This window comes from Phyllobates terribilis, unplaced genomic scaffold (assembly GCF_046119375.1).
Source record: "Phyllobates terribilis strain yellow unplaced genomic scaffold, ASM4611937v1 Scaffold_11__3_contigs__length_659146591, whole genome shotgun sequence".
Taxonomy (NCBI): domain Eukaryota; kingdom Metazoa; phylum Chordata; class Amphibia; order Anura; family Dendrobatidae; genus Phyllobates; species Phyllobates terribilis.
This window is the reverse complement of record NW_027362771.1, coordinates 557385530-557403265: the sequence shown is the minus strand read 5'-3', so window position 1 is coordinate 557403265 and position 17736 is coordinate 557385530. Positions and strand designations below refer to the sequence as shown.

At 41.6% G+C, this 17736-nt stretch overlaps 1 pseudogene; it reads right to left on the bottom strand.

Moving 5' to 3' along the window:
* Positions 1-201: 201 nt before the first annotated feature.
* Positions 202-1136, bottom strand: LOC141167366 (olfactory receptor 1G1-like; annotated as a pseudogene).
* Between the last annotated feature and the right edge of the window lie 16600 nt (positions 1137-17736).

The window sequence follows — 17736 nt, the reverse complement described above, 5'->3', positions numbered from 1 at the left end:
ATCCTGCTGACAGGTTCACTTTAAATTATGACATCAAATAGGTAGGCATTTAGGATGAAAAGTAAGTTGTATTTCGGACCACCCCTTTAAGTGAAATAAGTGCTTTGTTAAGTAAATGCAAAAACAACTGAATAGAGGTGAGCTATTATAGCAGACAACCAATACAGGCCATAAATACATGTATATATTGTATGATATTTTTCAAATACTTGCCCTAATTCTAGCCATGCATCTTAATGCTACCAAAAATTCTTGGTTTCTTAAAGTGTAGACAAATGGGTTTAACATTGGAACAACTGCCACATAAAGCAATGAAAGAATTTTATCTTGTTGTTTAGAATCAGTAGATTTTGGTTTAATATACAAGAAAAGAATTGGTCCATAAAATAATATTACTGTGGTGAGGTGAGAGGTACAGCTGGAAAAAGCTTTAACACCTCCCTCTGTGGAACGTATCTTTAATATTGTGGATATAATAAAAATATAAGAAGTGATAGTAAGGGTAAAAGGTACATAGGCAAATAATATTTCCTCAATTATCATAATGATTTCTCTGCTTCTAGTGTCACTAGTAGTAATTGCATATAAAGCATGCAGGTCACAGAAGAAATGGTCAAGTGTATGGGAAGAACAAAAAGATAAGGTGGATACAAGACATGAATACATTAGTGAGTTCATAGATGACATCAACCAGGAGAATGTGGCCATTAACATGTACATTCTTCTATTCATGATCATAGAATACCTCAGCGGAATACAGATGGCTACATAGCGATCATATGACATGGGAGTCAGAATTAAAATATCACAGACAGCACTGGTTAAAAAAAGTACACCTGAGTAATGCAGCCAGGAAAAGACATTCGGTTATCTTGTGTTGCAAGTATCGACAAAAGTTTTGGAAGTGTGCTAGAGATATATATGACATCTGCCATGGATAAATTACTTAGGAAGAAATACATTGGTGTGTGTAGCTGGTGCACTACACTGATAACAATGATTATTACTAAGTTTCCCGTTACAGATATAAGATATATTAGTAAAACGACAATAAGCATTAATAATCGTCCCTTTTCTGATGTAGAAAAAGCTGAAATTTGGAAATTAGTTGCTGTATTGTTTGGACACTCATCCATCCTTGGTGGCCAAAATCAGCCTAGATGGAAGAAGACTCATAAATCTTATTTTTATCTGCAAACAAATATAATTTATGAAAAAGCTTGTACAAAATCACATAATTTTAATAGAACACATATTTGATGAAATTTAAATTTGAATTGTTATACAATTTAATTTTTATAAATTAAAAATGTGTCATATTGTTCACATTTCTTACTTTTAGAACTCAAATAGACCAAACCATGGCTTCCCAATATTTTTCAACTTTGGCTTTACCAAACCCTATTTGCTAAAGTGATTGGCGAAGCTAAAGTATTGTTGTAAGTTTTTTCTATCATTTGCCTTTTGAACCTAGTATGGCATTAAAATAAGCGCAAATGGAATCATTTATATTACTAAATCAAGATTAGTCTAACCAGAAAGAGTCCTGTGTAGCCTATAATCACTTTTGCTTAAACTACCGTCACAGCCTCATCAACAACTGGGATGTTCTCAATTTATAAAGAGAAAGAAATTGTGTTTTTGCATCATTCCCAAAAAGACTCTAATGGAGCTGATGCTTTTTAAAGGATCAGTTCTTTACCATAAGGCTCAAATGAAAAAATTGCAAAACCCCCCTCCCACTTCGCTACAACATTGAGCAGAAATGAGTGAGAGCTTAAAACCTAATACAGACAAACTAATCGGTCAAGTAGAAAATTCATGATGAAATAGCAGGTGTTCCTGTAAATGTCACGATTCAGATGAAGTAAAGTGAATAAATCCAGGTGACAAGGTACCCAAACCAATAAAACAGAATATAGTGTAGATCCCCTAGACCGGATAAGCAGTGAATAGGTATTTATTACATTCACAAAAGTAATCAAAACATCACTTTAAAAGAAATGCATGGAGCATTCCACCTCGTGGCAGATGCCAAATGTGTTTCCCGACTCAGGGTTTCACCCTACAAATGACGGCTTCTTCAGAGACTCATCTGAATCGTGACATTTAAAGAGCTATCTGTTGTTTCACTACAGATTTCTACTGCACTGGGACTGATTACTAGGAAACCAAGCATTCACATTATCCTTTATCTGTATTAGGCAGTGAGCTCTCTCCCATGTCTACCCAATGTTGTAGTGGAGTGTTTTGTTTTTTTTTTGCAAATTTTGCTTATTTTATGATGCACATTTTTGTAAAAATGAAAAGAATGTTTTACGATAGTAAAAATTATGAAAAGAACAGGATGCGTGAATTCTTCCTAATTCAGATAGTAAGATATTTAAGAAAAATATTAACTTGAAATAATTTAACTATATTTAACAAATAATACCAATATTAATAATAGCATTGATTAATAAATCAATGACTAGTCTTCTTAAATCAGGGCATGCTGTATTCCTTGGAATTAAATCTGCTCAGTAATTAGATTTCTAACACCACTGATCAGATGTTATCATTGTGAAAGATATAAGTGGCCGCTACCATTTATATGCACATTTATATTAGTCCACAAATGTATGATTCATGCTTATGCTGAGTCTACCAAATCAGGAGACCCTTTTTGTAATACCTGTAGTATTCAAACAAGACTTGCTACTTAATGGAACTGATATAATAAATGCATCAAAAATCTGGTATATTGAGAATTGTAGGCCTTCAGACATATGTACTGTATTTATATAGCTAAATAGTCCAAGAATAATAAGCATAGAAATGTCATGGATAGGACACATTTAGCTCATTTCATACTTTTCTAAGTGTTACACAATTATTAGAATTATACAGTATATGGAAAAAAGTATCTGGACACCTAAACATTACACTCAAAGGAGCTTTTATGACATCCCTTCTAAATCCATAGGCATTAATATGGAGTTGCTTCCTCCCTTTGCAGCTAAAACAGCTGCCACTCTTCTGGGAAGGCTATCTTCAAGATTCGGAAGTGCGTCAATAGGAAATTTAAGCCCATTCATCCAAAACATAATTTTTGATGCCAGAACCTAATGATGGATGTGAGGAATTGGCTCACAACATCCATTCTAATTCATCCCTAAAGGAGGTGGATGAGGTTAAGGTCAGGAATTTGCTTAACCAGTAAAGTTCTTTCACACCAAACTATCCAAACCAAACTATGCCTTCAAGGACCTTCCTATTTCTACTGTGGCACAGTCATGCTGTAAAAGAGCCAATTGCTGACAAATTACCACATAGCTTTGTCTCCTCCATCAAACTTTACAAGTAGTACAATGCAGTCAGGGGGTATCGTTCTCCTGCCATTCACCAAGCCCAGACTTTTCCATCAGATATCAGACAGAGAAGTGTGATCCGTCACTCCACAAAACCCATTTCTTCTGCTCCAAAGTCCAATGGTGGAGGCTTTAAATCACTCTGATACTTAGGATTGTACTTGGGAATGTATGGCTTGCATGCAGCCACTCGGCCATGATAACCCATACCACAATGTTCTCGGTACAGTTTTTGTGCTGATATTAATACCAGAAGAGGTCTGGACTCCTTAGTTATGGAGTCAGCAGAGCACTGGTGACTTTTCTGCCCCCTGCTCCTCAGCACTCGGTGACTGTGCTTTGTAACGTTACTGGGTCTCCACTTGGTGGCTGTGTTGCTGTGGTTCCTTCTACTTCTCAAAACCAGGGGAGGAGTCCTAAGGAGATAATTTGCATATTCCCACTGCATTTTGGGGTAAGTGAAGAGTCTCCGTGAGCTCAAAGAACACTGGATTTTGGCTGTTGGAGCTGAAAAGAGGACATCGGTAAACCAGGGGAGGAGTCCTAAGGAGATAATTTGCATATTCCCACTGCATTTTGGGGTAAGTGAAGAGTCTCCGTGAGCTCAAAGAACACTGGATTTTGGCTGTTGGAGCTGAAAAGAGGACATCGGTAAACCAGGGGAGGAGTCCTAAGGAGATAATTTGCATATTCCCACTGCATTTTGGGGTAAGTGAAGAGTCTCCGTGAGCTCAAAGAACACTGGATTTTGGCTGTTGGAGCTGAAAAGAGGACATCGGTAAACCGCGCGCCTACCGGCGCGCGCATTTTGAAGCTTTTTTTTTAAGCTTTTTTCACTGTTTTCAGAACATTAACAGTAAGAACATGGAAGAGTCCAGGAGCCATTTGGTGAGCTGCATATCCTGCTACATGTTCACAGACTTGCCAGTGGAAAAGCCAAACTTCACATGCCAGAAATGCAAGCTTGTGTCCCTGTTGGAGGAAAAGTTGCGAAATCTAGAAGAGAGGTTAACTACCTTGAAAATCATTAAGGAAGGTGAAGAGTTCTTAGACAGAGCAGAATTATCTCTTCATGATTCAGAAAGAGAAGAAATTCGAACTGCACCTGAGGAAACAGAGGAATGGAAGCATGTGACCCACAGAAGCAGGAGGATCGAGAGGCAGTCAGCACCCATACTGCTCAGGAACCAGTACCAGGCTCTCACGCAGGAGAACCATGAAGAAATACAGCAAAATAAGACTTTGCCAGCAATGAATAACCTTGTAAGCCCTCAGAATCCTCCTGGATGGAGAAAGAAGAATGTTGTGAAGAAAAAACGGAGAGTGGTGGTCATGGGGGATTCCCTGTTAAGAGGAACAGAGGCTGCTATCTGCAGACCAGACATAACCTCAAGAGAAATGTGCTGTCTTCCAGGAGCAAAAATTAAAGATGTGTCTGACAGGATATCAAGACTCTTCAGACCTACAGATCACTACCCATTCCTGCTAATACATGTGGGGACAAATGACACCGCAAGAAAGGACCTGGAAACCATCTGCAGTGACTTTGAAGACTTGGGCAAGAAAGTGAAAGAATTGGGAGCGCAGGTGGTCTTCTCATCCATCCTCCCAGTGGATGGCCATGGAACAATGAGGTGGAATAAGATTCTACAGGTGAACAACTGGCTACGTCGATGGTGCCGTCAACAAGGATTTGGATTTCTGGATCACGGAATGAATTACCTATACGATGGACTACTTGCTAGAGATGGGGTGCACCTTACGAAGACTGGAAAACATGTATTTGGAAATTGCCTTGCTGCACTCATCAGGAGAGCTTTAAACTAGAACAATGTGGGAAGGGAAGCAAAAGGCCAGAAAAAGCCATACAGCTGACAAATACTATTGAGATCTCTGCTACTGGAAGTGGAAAGGAAGAACAAAGACAAAACAATTTAAATAATAAAAATATGGGAAGAAGAGAAACCAATCACAAACTAAAATGTTTTTATACAAATGCACAAAGCATGGGCAACAAACAAGGAGAATTAGAACTACTAACGCAGGAAAAGAAATATGATGTCATTGGAATCACTGAAACTTGGTGGGACGATACACATGATTGGAATAAAAGGCTAAAAGGATACAACTTATTTGCAAGAAACAGACTTGATAAACGAGGAGGAGGTGTCGCATTGTATGTTAGAAAAGCGTATATCTGCACAGAGATTGAAGCTTCAGAGACTGGGAGTTCTGTGGAAACTGTTTGGGTAAGAATACAAGGAGAGAACAATGGAAAGGACACCATTGTAGGCATTTACTACAGGCCACCTGGGCAAGCTGAAGATATGGATGAACTCTTTATGTATCAAATGACCAAGTTCTCAAAAAAATATGACGTAGTGGTCATGGGAGATTTCAACTATCCAGACATTTGTTGGGAATCTCTCTCAAGTAAAACTAACAGGTCAAGCAAATTCTTATCCTCTCTTGCTGACAACTTTATCTTCCAAAAGGTAGGGGAGAAAACAAGGGGATCTGCTACTTTGGATCTAATCCTTATAAACAAGGAGGAAATGGTTGAGGAGGTAAAAGTGGCTGGGACCCTAGGAGGCAGCGATCATGCTATTATAGAATTTTGGATAACTAGAGGAGGAAGACATGTGAAGACTCAAACTTCAAGGTTAGATTTTAGAAAGGCAGATTTTAAGAGACTCAGAAAGAGAATAGGAGGGATCCAATGGCTGGATGTCCTTAAGGACAAAAATGTCCAGGAAGGATGGGAAATTTTTAAAAATGAGATTCTCAAAGCACAATCGTTAACAATCCCGAAAAGTAGGAAGAATGGGAAGCATTTAAGGAAACCAGGATGGATGAACACAGAACTTAAACACATGCTAAAAAGAAAGAAAGAAATGTTTATTAAATGGAAAGAGGGAGGCATATCTAAAGAAGATTATAATGCAGTCTGCAGATCCTGCAGGGCATGTATCAGGTTAGCTAAAGCTGACAATGAATTAAGGCTTGCAAGAGATGTCAAAAGCAATAAAAAAGGATTTTGGGGGTATGTCAAAAGTAAAAGAAAAGTCAAAGATGCTATAGGATTTTTACAGGATGAAAATGGAGAAATGGTAAGAGAGGATGTTGAGAAGGCCAAACTTTTTAATTCCTATTTTGCATCTGTTTTCTCTCAGAAAGAAAATGTAACATCAACTGATCTTCACTGTCCTTTTAAAGGAATAGAAGAATCCAAGTTATTTGTAAACAGAAAGATTGTGAGGGAATATTTAGCTAACATAAATGAGTTCAAGTCTCCAGGTCCAGATGAATTACACCCCAGAGTACTGAAGGAGATCGTAGAAGAAATTTTAGAACCACTCTCCATAATCTTTGAAAATTCTTGGAGAACAGGAGAAGTCCCAGAAGACTGGAGAAGAGCAAATGTTGTTCCTATCTTCAAAAAGGGGAAGAAGGTGGACCCAGGGAACTATAGGCCGGTGAGTCTGACTTCTATACCAGGAAAGATCTTTGAACAAATTATTAAACAACATGTATGTAAGTACCTGGATAAGAATGAAGTGATTAACCAGAGTCAGCATGGGTTTATAACTAACAAGTCATGTCAGACTAACTTAATTTCCTTCTATGACAGAATCACTGACTGGGTGGATCAGGGAAATGCTGTAGATATAGTATATCTTGACTTCAGCAAAGCATTTGACAAAGTATCTCACACCATCCTTATTGAAAAAATGACCAAGTATGCAATGGACCAGGCAACTGTTAGGTGGATTCATAACTGGCTTAGTGATCGGACTCAAAGGGTGATTGTAAATGGCTTCACATCCAGCTGGATGAATGTCTCAAGTGGGGTACCACAGGGCTCCGTCCTGGGACCTGTATTGTTCAACATCTTTATCAATGATTTAGATGAAGGAATTGAGGGTAAACTGATTAAATTTGCTGATGACACAAAGCTAGGAGGGATAGCTAATACTAGAGAAGAGAGAGAGAGGATTCAAAAAGACCTAAATAAACTGGAGCAGTGGGCAGCAACCAACAGAATGGTTTTTAACAGGGAAAAATGCAAAGTACTACATCTGGGCAATAAAAATGAAAAAAGCATATACAGAATGGGAGGAATAGAGCTAAGCAACAGTACATGTGAAAAAGATTTAGGTATACTAATAGATCATAGACTGAACATGAGTCAACAGTGTGATGCAGCAGCAAAAAAGGCAAATACAATTCTGGGATGTATTAACAGAAGCATACAGTCTAGATCACGTGAAGTCATTATCGGTCTTTACTCCTCTTTGGTCAGACCTCATCTGGAATACTGTGTACAGTTTTGGGCACCACATTTTAAAAAAGACATAGACAAACTGGAGCAAGTTCAGAGAAGAGCGACCAGAATGGTGACTGGTCTGCAAACCATGTCCTATGAGGAACGGTTGCAGGATTTGGGAATGTTTAGCTTGCAAAAAAGAAGACTGAGAGGAGACTTAATAGCTGTCTACAAATATGTCAAGGGCTGTCACATTGTAGAAGGATCATCTTTATTCTCATTTGCACAAGGAAAGACTAGAAGCAATGGGATGAAACTAAATGGGAGGAGACACAGATTAGATATTAGAAAAAACTTTTTGACAGTTAGGGTGATTAATGAGTGGAACAGGCTGCCACGAGAGGTGGTGAGTTCCCCTTCAATGGACGTCTTCAAACAGAGGCTGGACAGACATCTGTCTGAGATGATTTAGTGAATCCTGCTTTGAGCAGGGGGTTGGACCAGATGACCCAGGAGGTCCCTTCCAACTCTACCATTCTATGATTCTATGATTCTCAATACTAGCACTCATAGACTTGGGGGTAGATTTAGAATGACAGAAATGTCATGAAGGGACTTGAGATCTTTACCACCAACTATTCTGTCAAATGTTAGTAAAGGCAGACAAAATGACGAGGGACAGGATTTTAACCACGCTACACAATGAAGAACCTAAATGCATTGATTAAGAGGTCTGTCTCAATACTTTAATCATTATAGTGTAAATTGGAGCAGCTCAAACCTTCATCCAGTCTGGCACAGTAAACTTTTTCATGAAGTGTATTCACCTGTGTTAATCAGTGATTGACTCATCCAAAAAGATTCTTCAGCAGTAGATACATGTATTAAAACAAATAATGTAAAACTACTATAAATTATCAAAGTCTATTAGAACACAAGAAATATGTTGATATAGTGGCAAAAACAGCAAATTAAATCTCATTAATAGTCATAACCAGTCATTCTAACTCTACGTATGAATGGATTTACTGTCTGCTTTCTTATTTAAGACGATTTTTGCTCACTTTAGGGAAAATGTCAGTAACCTCTGGGAATTTTTTCTTAGTGCAGCAACTGTTTTGATAATTAATTATGACAAAACAAGATGGCTTATGTTAAAGAGGAAATAGATTTGATGAGCTCATTGCCTCATAAGTACAGTACATCTATAAATATGTGAATAACTTCATATGATAAATGTATACTTACTGTGGATGCACACATATACAGTTCCTTGGAAAAGTAGTCATAGCTTTCAATTTTTCCACATTTTTTCATGTTACACCCACAAACTACAATGTATTTTATTGGGATTTTATGTTATTTACCAACACAAAGTGTTAAGTATTTGTGATGGGTAAAGGAAATGATACATTGTTTACGAATTATTTTAAAAATATAAATCTGAAAATTGTGCATTTGTTTTCAGCCCCTGTATTCTGATACCCTTAAATAATGATAACTACAGCTGTTCTGTGATCATCAGAGGTTTGATTGAAACAATTAGTTGTCAAACAGCATCATTAAAACTAAGGGACACACTAGACAGGTCAGGGATAAAGTTGTAGACAAAAGTAAAGCAGGATTAGGCTATAAAAAAAAATCCCAAGCTTTGAATATCTCACAGAGCATTTTTCAATCCATCCAAAAATGGAAGGAATATGACACAACGGCAAACCTCTCAAGAAATGGGCGTCCACCTAAACTGACATCCCAAGCAAAGAGATAACTAATTAGGGAAGTAGCCAAGATGCCCATGGTCACACTGGAGGAGCTGCAGAGATCTACAGATCAGGTGTGAGAACCTGTCTACAGAACAGCTATCAGTCGTAAGACCAAAGAAGAACTTTTTGGTCGAAATGCAAAACACAATGTGTAGTGGAAAACTAGCACTGCACTTCACACTGAAAACATCATCCCCAACATCAAACATAGTGGTGGCAGCATCATGTTGTGGGAATGCTCTTCTTCAGCAGGGACATTGAAGCTCATCAGAGTTAATAGGAAGATGGAATAGTCTAAATACAGGACAATCCTGGAGGAAACTTCATTAAATACCACACAGAGTGGCTAGAAAAATAGTTCATTCAGGTCTTCAGTAAATAGATATATAAAGTCCCCATATACTATTATTTATAGTGCACACACAGTATATAATTACTGAATACAGGCAATGCTCAGATACAATACAGTGGCATGTAAAAGCGTAGGCTTCCCTTGTCAAAATTACTGTTATTGTGAACAGTTAAGCAAGTTGAAGATGAAATAATCTCTAAAAGGTCTGACGTTAAAGATGACACATTTACTTTGTATTTCAGGTAAAAAAAAATTATATATATTTTCATCTTTTACATTTTAAAAATTACAAAAAGGAAAATGGGCCGATGCAAAAGTTTAGGCATTCTTGGAGATTTGTGTCCTCAGATGACTTTGCCCAAGGTTTCAGGCCTTAATTAGCCAGCTAGGGTTATGGCTAGTTCACTATCATCCTTAGGAAAGACCAGGTGATGAAAATTTCCCAGGTTTATAAAAATCCAGCCTTCCTTAACCTTGTGCCATAAAACAGCAGCCATGGGTTATTCTAAGCAGCTGCCTAGCGCTCTGAAAATGAAAATGTTGGGCCCACAATGCAGGAAAAGGCTATAAGAAGATAGCAAAGTATTTTCAAGTTGTCCTTTCCTCAGTTTGAAATGTAATTAAGAAATGGCAGCTACCAGGAACAGTAGAGGTCTAGATAAGGTCTGGAAGACCAAGCAAAATTTCAGCGAGAGCTGCTGGTAGGATTGCTACAGAGTCAAATAAAAAACCCCATCAGAAGAAAATCTCTCCTGTATCCTCAACATAAAATTCAGCATCAGAAGTATGCAGTATGGATAATGATCTCAAACACAAGTCAAAATCCACAATAGATGACCTCAAAAGGCCAAGCTGAAGGTTTTACAATGGCCCTCCCAGTCCACTAATCTGAATATCATTGAAAATCTGTGGTTATACCTCAAAATAACAATGCATGCAAAATGACCCACAAATCTCACAGAACTGGAAAAATTTTCCAAGGAAGAATGTATGAAAATCCCTCAAACAAGAATTGAAAGACTTTTGTCTGGCTACAAAAATCGTGCACAAGCTGTGATACTGTGATACTTTCAAAAGGAGGTGCTACTATGAACTAACTATGCAGGGTGCTCAAATGTTTGCATTAGCCCATTTTCCTTTTTGTAATTTTTAAAATGTAAAAGATGAAAATATAGATATATATTTTGTCCTAAAATACAAAGAAAATGTGTCATCTTTAACTTTAGGCCATTTAGAAATCATTTCATTTTCAACTTCCTTAACTGTTCACAATCACAGTAATTTTGACAAGGAGTGCTCAAACTTTTACATACCACTGTACATAACAATGAAAGGGCAAAGTCCTCGGACAGTGAAAACAGGTTTTTTTTTAGAATATTGTCAAGCAGAGCTGCTGTACAGTGGCCAAATGCTTCCATTCAATGCCCAGTCATCAGTTTAGTTGTAGGAACCCCTTTACTAGTGGTCAGAATAACGAGATGACGAGCCCAGGGGATGGGGGTGCCTCGGCGCCCGGGCCTTGTTGCCTGGTCTTGGGGATGTCGCAGTAGTCGGCTCCCGGGCCAGTACCCTGAGCCTCTCTTTAAAAGGGTGGAAAATTTTGTGAAAGTTTGTGACGCCACCTGTGGTGTATGGTGAGGATCACCAGCGCTGCGGCAGTCCACTGAGGCTGGTGTTAAGGCAGCTTGGGTGGTATAGCTCCCCACAGGTAGGTGGAGCTAGGCCTCAGGGCAGCATAGATGTAGAGATGCAGGACAGAGGGGACCCAGCCGGGTCTGAAGAAGGATAGGCAGACACACAGTTCACTTCAGTACCTTTTACTGGTGGAAACACAGGCACATTCCGGAGCACTGTAGGGTGAAGGGTGCATATCAGGATCCTCCCCAATGAGCGGGTGTAGGGCCTCCTGTTTCTTGCCTTTGTGTAGTAAGTTTCTGACCTGCCTGGAGCTAGGCCTAACTTTGTCTCTGTCCTGCACCGGCTGACCTTGTGGTAGGGCCTTCTCTTGGAGTGCACACTCCCTGCTTGCGGGGCCTCTGTGACTCCTGGCTCTGGTATGCATCAGCTCTTGGGTGATCCTGGGACCTGAAGTCTTCCAGAGGTCTCCGGTTGTCTCTACAGGGGAATATACGGCCCTGTAGACGCGGACCCGGTGTCCAGTTTATGTTTTGGGGGTGAGCTGGTAAAGCTCCTCTGCCCCCAATGCTACTCACTCCTCTCGCCTTCGGCCTGCTCGGGGCCCTCACTAGGCTATACACACTAGCAGCTAGCAGGCTGCGCTTCATCGCTCTTATTGCGTCGGTACACCTGAAGCTCACTAACCTGAGCTACTTGAGTCTAGAGTTGCAGGAGCCTGGTGCTCCATTGCTGAACTATTAGCTGTGTTCTCTAAACTAAACTGCTCTGCTCTGTGGCTGCAGAAGACTCACAGGCAGTACTTGCAGGAGCTTCCTGCTCTGTTCCAACTTTGAGCAGGACTGAACTGAACTGAAACTGAAAACTGAGCTGCCTAACTCCACCCTCCGTATATATATCCCTATCCAGGCTCCCTCTGGTGGTCTGAGATAGGGTGGATGTGTGTGTATGCTCTGAGGGCCTCTTGTGGAGAAATCCGTCCATGCACCCCCCAGGGATCTGTGGCACTATTGCACAGCAGGGCGCCACATTCCCCCCTAGCAAAGCTCAGCATTCCAGGGCTGAAGTATATTTTTTATCAAACAACAAACATTAACAATCTTCCCTTTATGGGAGGCTCGACTCTTGAACGTTGCATAACCAAATTAATAAATAAATATATACATATGCACAAGGCAATAAGCAACCTAGAAGTCCAAGTCTCTTCCGAAGAGGTTGCTCAATAGGGGCACTCCAGGGAGTGCAAATATGTACAAAGAAAGTGTTTGGGCTGCACATAGTCCTCAGCCACAGAGTTCTTAGATACCCATAGGGTAATGGAAAGTAAATGAGGTAAGTGTCCATATCACTTGGATTGTCCATTAATGAGGGCAAAAATATAAGTTAAATGCATATATTAATAAATACTTTGCAATACACAAGACAATATACAATACTATGCAATGCTATACAGTACTATACCACACACTACAATACCCCAGGGGTAACTATCTACATTTGTCAGTGTTTCTACTTTACTCAGTGTACCTGACAGGGGGTTGACCTTTTGTGGTACGTGTAGACCTACGTAGTGCGGTGGTCTGTGTGTAATCAGTATTGTCAGCTACCTGGTTTGTTCTACTAGTGATGGTATTGAGAAACTGCTTTAACCTCCCTTTGGGCCTGGCAAGTTCACCATTGGCTGGGCCTTCTTGCTCTTCTCCTACCGGGGATCCTTAGTCCGGGGATTCTTCTTGAGCTGGCTCTTCTGCAGCACTAGGCTCTTCTGCAGCACTTACAGGTTCAACTTGCTGTGGAGGGTCTTCTGGCTGTTGAAAGAAGTGGAGTACTGGGATTATGACTGCTCCTCCTATTTGAGGCCAATCTGCCCGGAAGTCTCCTAAGTCAGTATAAATTACTGCTTCTTTAGGTTCCTCCGGGATAATGAGAGGCACTTCTTCTTGGGGCTTTAGCAGATCTGGACACAACTTCAGATTGTCTCTAGATACCGTTGCAGTCGTTCTTCCTCCATCTTTGCTGATCAAACAAGTCTTCCTGTTATCAAACCTTGAATGCAGCACAGTGTAGGGTTCTCTCTCTCACTGGTCATCAAGTTTGTGGTTTCTCCGCTTCCTCTTTAACACCACTTCTCCTGGTGTGAAGGGTTCTGCTGGTGCACCTCTGTTGTGTTGAGCTTCCTGCTTGTCCCTCACCCGAGTGAGACTGTCTCTGACACAGGCTTGTACTCTTCTGTACTGCTCCTGTCTAGTCGTGTCCCAGTCTTCAGTGGTCACATCTGCTTCTGGTTCTTCAACACAAAGCTCCAGGTCCATGGGCAACTTTCCTGGTCTCGCTTGCATGAGATATGCTGGAGTGCAATTGGTGGAACTCACAGGTATGTGATTGTACAGATCTACCAGGTCAGGTAGTAGGTCTGGCCACTGATTTCTCTCCTCAAGTGGTAAGGTCTTCAGCAGGCCGATGACAATGTTGGTCATCTTTTCACAGAGACCATTGGTTTGTGGGTTTTTACACCTGTACAAATGGCAGAACTCTTTGAACAACTCAGCCTCAAAGGCCGGGCCTTGGTCCGTCAGCACCTGCTCAGGGTTTCCATGGGGTCTGCAGAAATACGCTTGGAACATCTTTGCTGCTGTCTCTGCCGTCAGGTCTTTGGCGGGGGCGACCACCAGGAACCTGGAGTAGTGGTCCACCATGGTCAGGGCATAGGAGTACCCTGTCCTGCTGGGTGACAGCTTGACATGGTCCAGGGCCACGATCTCCAGGGGTCGAGTCATCTTGATGGGTTGCAGGGGTGCCTTCTAGCTGCTGTAGTCTTTTCTTCTGAGGCTTACAGGGTCCACAGTTTCTGCACCATCGCTCAATGGAGCTGCACATTCCCACCCAGTAGAATCGACACTTCATCAGGGTTTCTAGCTTTTTCCAGCCAAAGTGCCCCGCCTGATCGTGGTATGCCTCCAACACCATCTGGATGTTCGTCTTGGGAACCACTATCTGCCATACAATCTAGTGGGTTTTTGGGTTGACGTACCTCCGGCACAGCTTCTCTCGATAGATAAACAGCCGGCTTCTCTCGTTCCACAGCTGCTTGGCCCGAAGAGACGCATCCTTCTCCAGGGAGGAACCTTCTTGGGTTATCAGCTCCTTGATACGGCTGACAAGCGGGTCACTATCCTGGGTCTCCTTCCAGCTGTGGTGAGGCAGAGGGTTTAACGTCTTACCACGCTGCCTCCTAGAGGCTCGTTGCTCATGGATCATCCCATTCCAGTGAAAGGCAGGTAGCTCAATCTCCTCCACGTCATCCACTTCTTCTTCTGTGTCTGACTGGTGAGGCATCCTGGACAGGGCATTGGCGTTGACGTTCTTGCGGCCCGCCCGGTACTTAATTGTGAATTGGTAGTTTGACAGCCGAGCCATCCATCGCTGTTCCATGGCTCCTAGCTTGGCTGTTTCAAGATGGGTCAAGAGGTTATTGTCAGTATTGTCAGTGAACTTGCTGGAGGCTAGGTAGTGCTTGAACCTTTTAGTGATGGCCCAGACCAAGGCCAGGAACTCTAACTTGAAGCTGCTATAGTTCTCTGGGTTCCTCTCGGTCGGGCGTAACTTCCTGCTTGCGTAGGCTATCACTTTCTCTAGGCCATTCTGCTTCTGACTCAGGACAGCTCCCAGTCCTTCATTGCTGGCATCAGTATACAGCAGGAACGGTTGGCTGTAGTCAGGGTAGGCTAGGATGTCGTCGCCTGTCAGGATCTCCTTCATTTCCTGAAATGATTCGACTTGCTCCTTACCACAGTGGAATGGGGGATTTCTGCCTTTAGGGGACTGTCCTACCAGGAGGTCTTGCAGAGGCGCTGCTTTCTTAGTGTAATCTTTCACAAACCTCCGATAGTATCCTATTAGTCCCAGGAACTGACGCATCTCCTTGGGGTTCTTCGGCTCCTGCCATTTCTGGATGGCAGTGACCTTTTCCGGGTCTGGTGCTACTCCTTCTGGACTGACAATATGCCCCAGGTACTGTACCTTTCTCTTGAGCAGGTGGCACTTGGAGGGCTTCAGCTTCATCCCATACCGAGACAGTGACTCAAATACTTCCGCCAGGTGCTTCAAGTGGTCCTCATACGTCTTGGAGTACACTATCAGGTCATCCAGGTATAGTAACACAGTCTCAAAGTTGCTGTGTCCCAGGCAGCACTCCATCAATCTCTGGAACATTCCGGGGGCATTGCAGAGTCCAAACGGCATACTGTTGAACTCGCAGAGTCCCATCGGGGTGGTGAAAGCCGTCTTCTCCCGATCCTCCTCAGCCACAGCTACTTGCCAGTACCCACTAGTGAGGTCAAGGGTGGAAAAGTAATTTGCAGACTTTAAGGCAGCCAGGGATTCCTCAATATGTGGTAAAGGGTATACATCTTTATGTGTAATGCGATTTACTTGTCTGTAATCTACACACATCCTCATGCTTCCTTCCTTTTTCCTGACTAAAACTAGGGCAGCTGCCCAGGGACTACAACTATCCCTTACTACCCCTGCCTTCTTCATGTCAAGCAACATCTCCTTGGCTTTCTGGTAGTGTGCTGGAGGTATAGGCCTGTAACGTTCTTTGATGGGGGGATGGTTGCCTGTGGGCGTATTCCTGAACCACCCGGTGTACCCCCTGTTTCTGGTGGGCAGGAGTGGTGTCTGTCCCAACTAGAGATGAGCGTTGTTCTACTCGAACTGTTCGCCAATCTCAAATTCGAGCTGTTTTGGGCGGTGTTCGAGCCGGTCGGCGAACACGAACAATTTGAGAAAAATTCGGCTGTTCGAGGTTATGTTCGATAACTGTTCGTGCACCAAAATCATAACTGGATTTTTTCTCAGTAATGATGAAAATTAATGTTAATACGCAGTTTGAGTGTACAGCGGGGTGGGGGGAGGGGAAGGGGATGGATCTCTGCAGGAACAATGAAGATCTCCATTTTTTTTTCCTCTTTCCCGCATTTACAGTGGGGAGGTGCAATCTGTCAGCCTATCAGCAGCGCACACACGGAGCGAAGTGGTTTTTTTCACACAAGCAAGGGCATGTGTCATTGGCAGTGTATGTCACATGTCCTTGCCCTATAAGACCAAGCCATTTTCCCCGTCGCCACCATTTTCTCACTGCTGCAGCTGCGTGTTAGACGGCACCGCTGTTGCTGTGTGCGCTATACCTTGTTAATTTCAAGCCAATTTTCGCACAAATCTACAGATAGCTTGGGAGTAGGGAATAGTTGTGATTGCAGTCCTTTTAAGGACTAGGTTACAGCATTTCCTACGACTTTTATCAGGCAGGTCTGTGCTCTTAAATAGATAGATTGTGGGAGTAAAGACTAATTGTAATTGGAGACCTTTTCAGGACTAGGTTACATCAGTTCCTATCAGTTTTTGCCAGGCAGGTCTGTGCCAGTGCTGTGCAAGTTTTTTTCACAGCATTTGGCTGAATCTAGCAAAGCTAATCCTTTTTGGCCTATTGCAGAGTGTGTTAGTCAGTGGAGTAGCCTATCTGTGTTGCAAGATATACCACCTGTGTATAGAATACCAATTTTTTTAATGCACCTAGTGAAGTAAAATCTTTTGGGCATAGCATCATTCTATTAGTCCATCTATACTGACCTCCATCAGGTTGCAAATTGAATATAATTTTTTTCTGCATCTACCTCTGAAAAAATATTCGGCTTCTAGCTGTGTGTGGGACTTGTTGTATTAGTCCATCTATACTGACCTCCATCAGGTTGCAAACTGAATAGATTTTTTTCTGCATCTACCTCTGAAAAAATATTGGGCTTCTAGCTGTGTGTGGGACTTGTTCTATTAATCCATCTATACAGACCTCCATCAGGTTGCAAACTGAATATATTTTTTTCTGCATCTACCTCTGAAAAAATATTGGGCTTCTAGCTGTGTGTGGGACTTGTTGTATTAGTCCATCTATACTGACCTCCATCAGGTTGCAAACTGAATATATTTTTTTCTGCATCTACCTCTGAAAAAATATTGGGCTTCTAGCTGTGTGTGGGACTTGTTCTATTAATCCATCTATACAGACCTCCATCAGGTTGCAAACTGAATATATTTTTTTCTGCATCTACCTCTGAAAAAATATTGGGCTTCTAGCTGTGTGTGGGACTTGTTGTATTAGTTCATCTATACTGACCTCCATCAGGTTGCAAACTGAATATATTTTTTTCTGCATCTACCTCTGAAAAAATATTGGGCTTCTAGCTGTGTGTGGGACTTGTTCTATTAATCCATCTATACAGACCTCCATCAGGTTGCAAACTGAATATATTTTTTTATGCATCTACCTCTGAAAAAATATTGGGCTTCTAGCTGTGTGTGGGACTTGTTCTA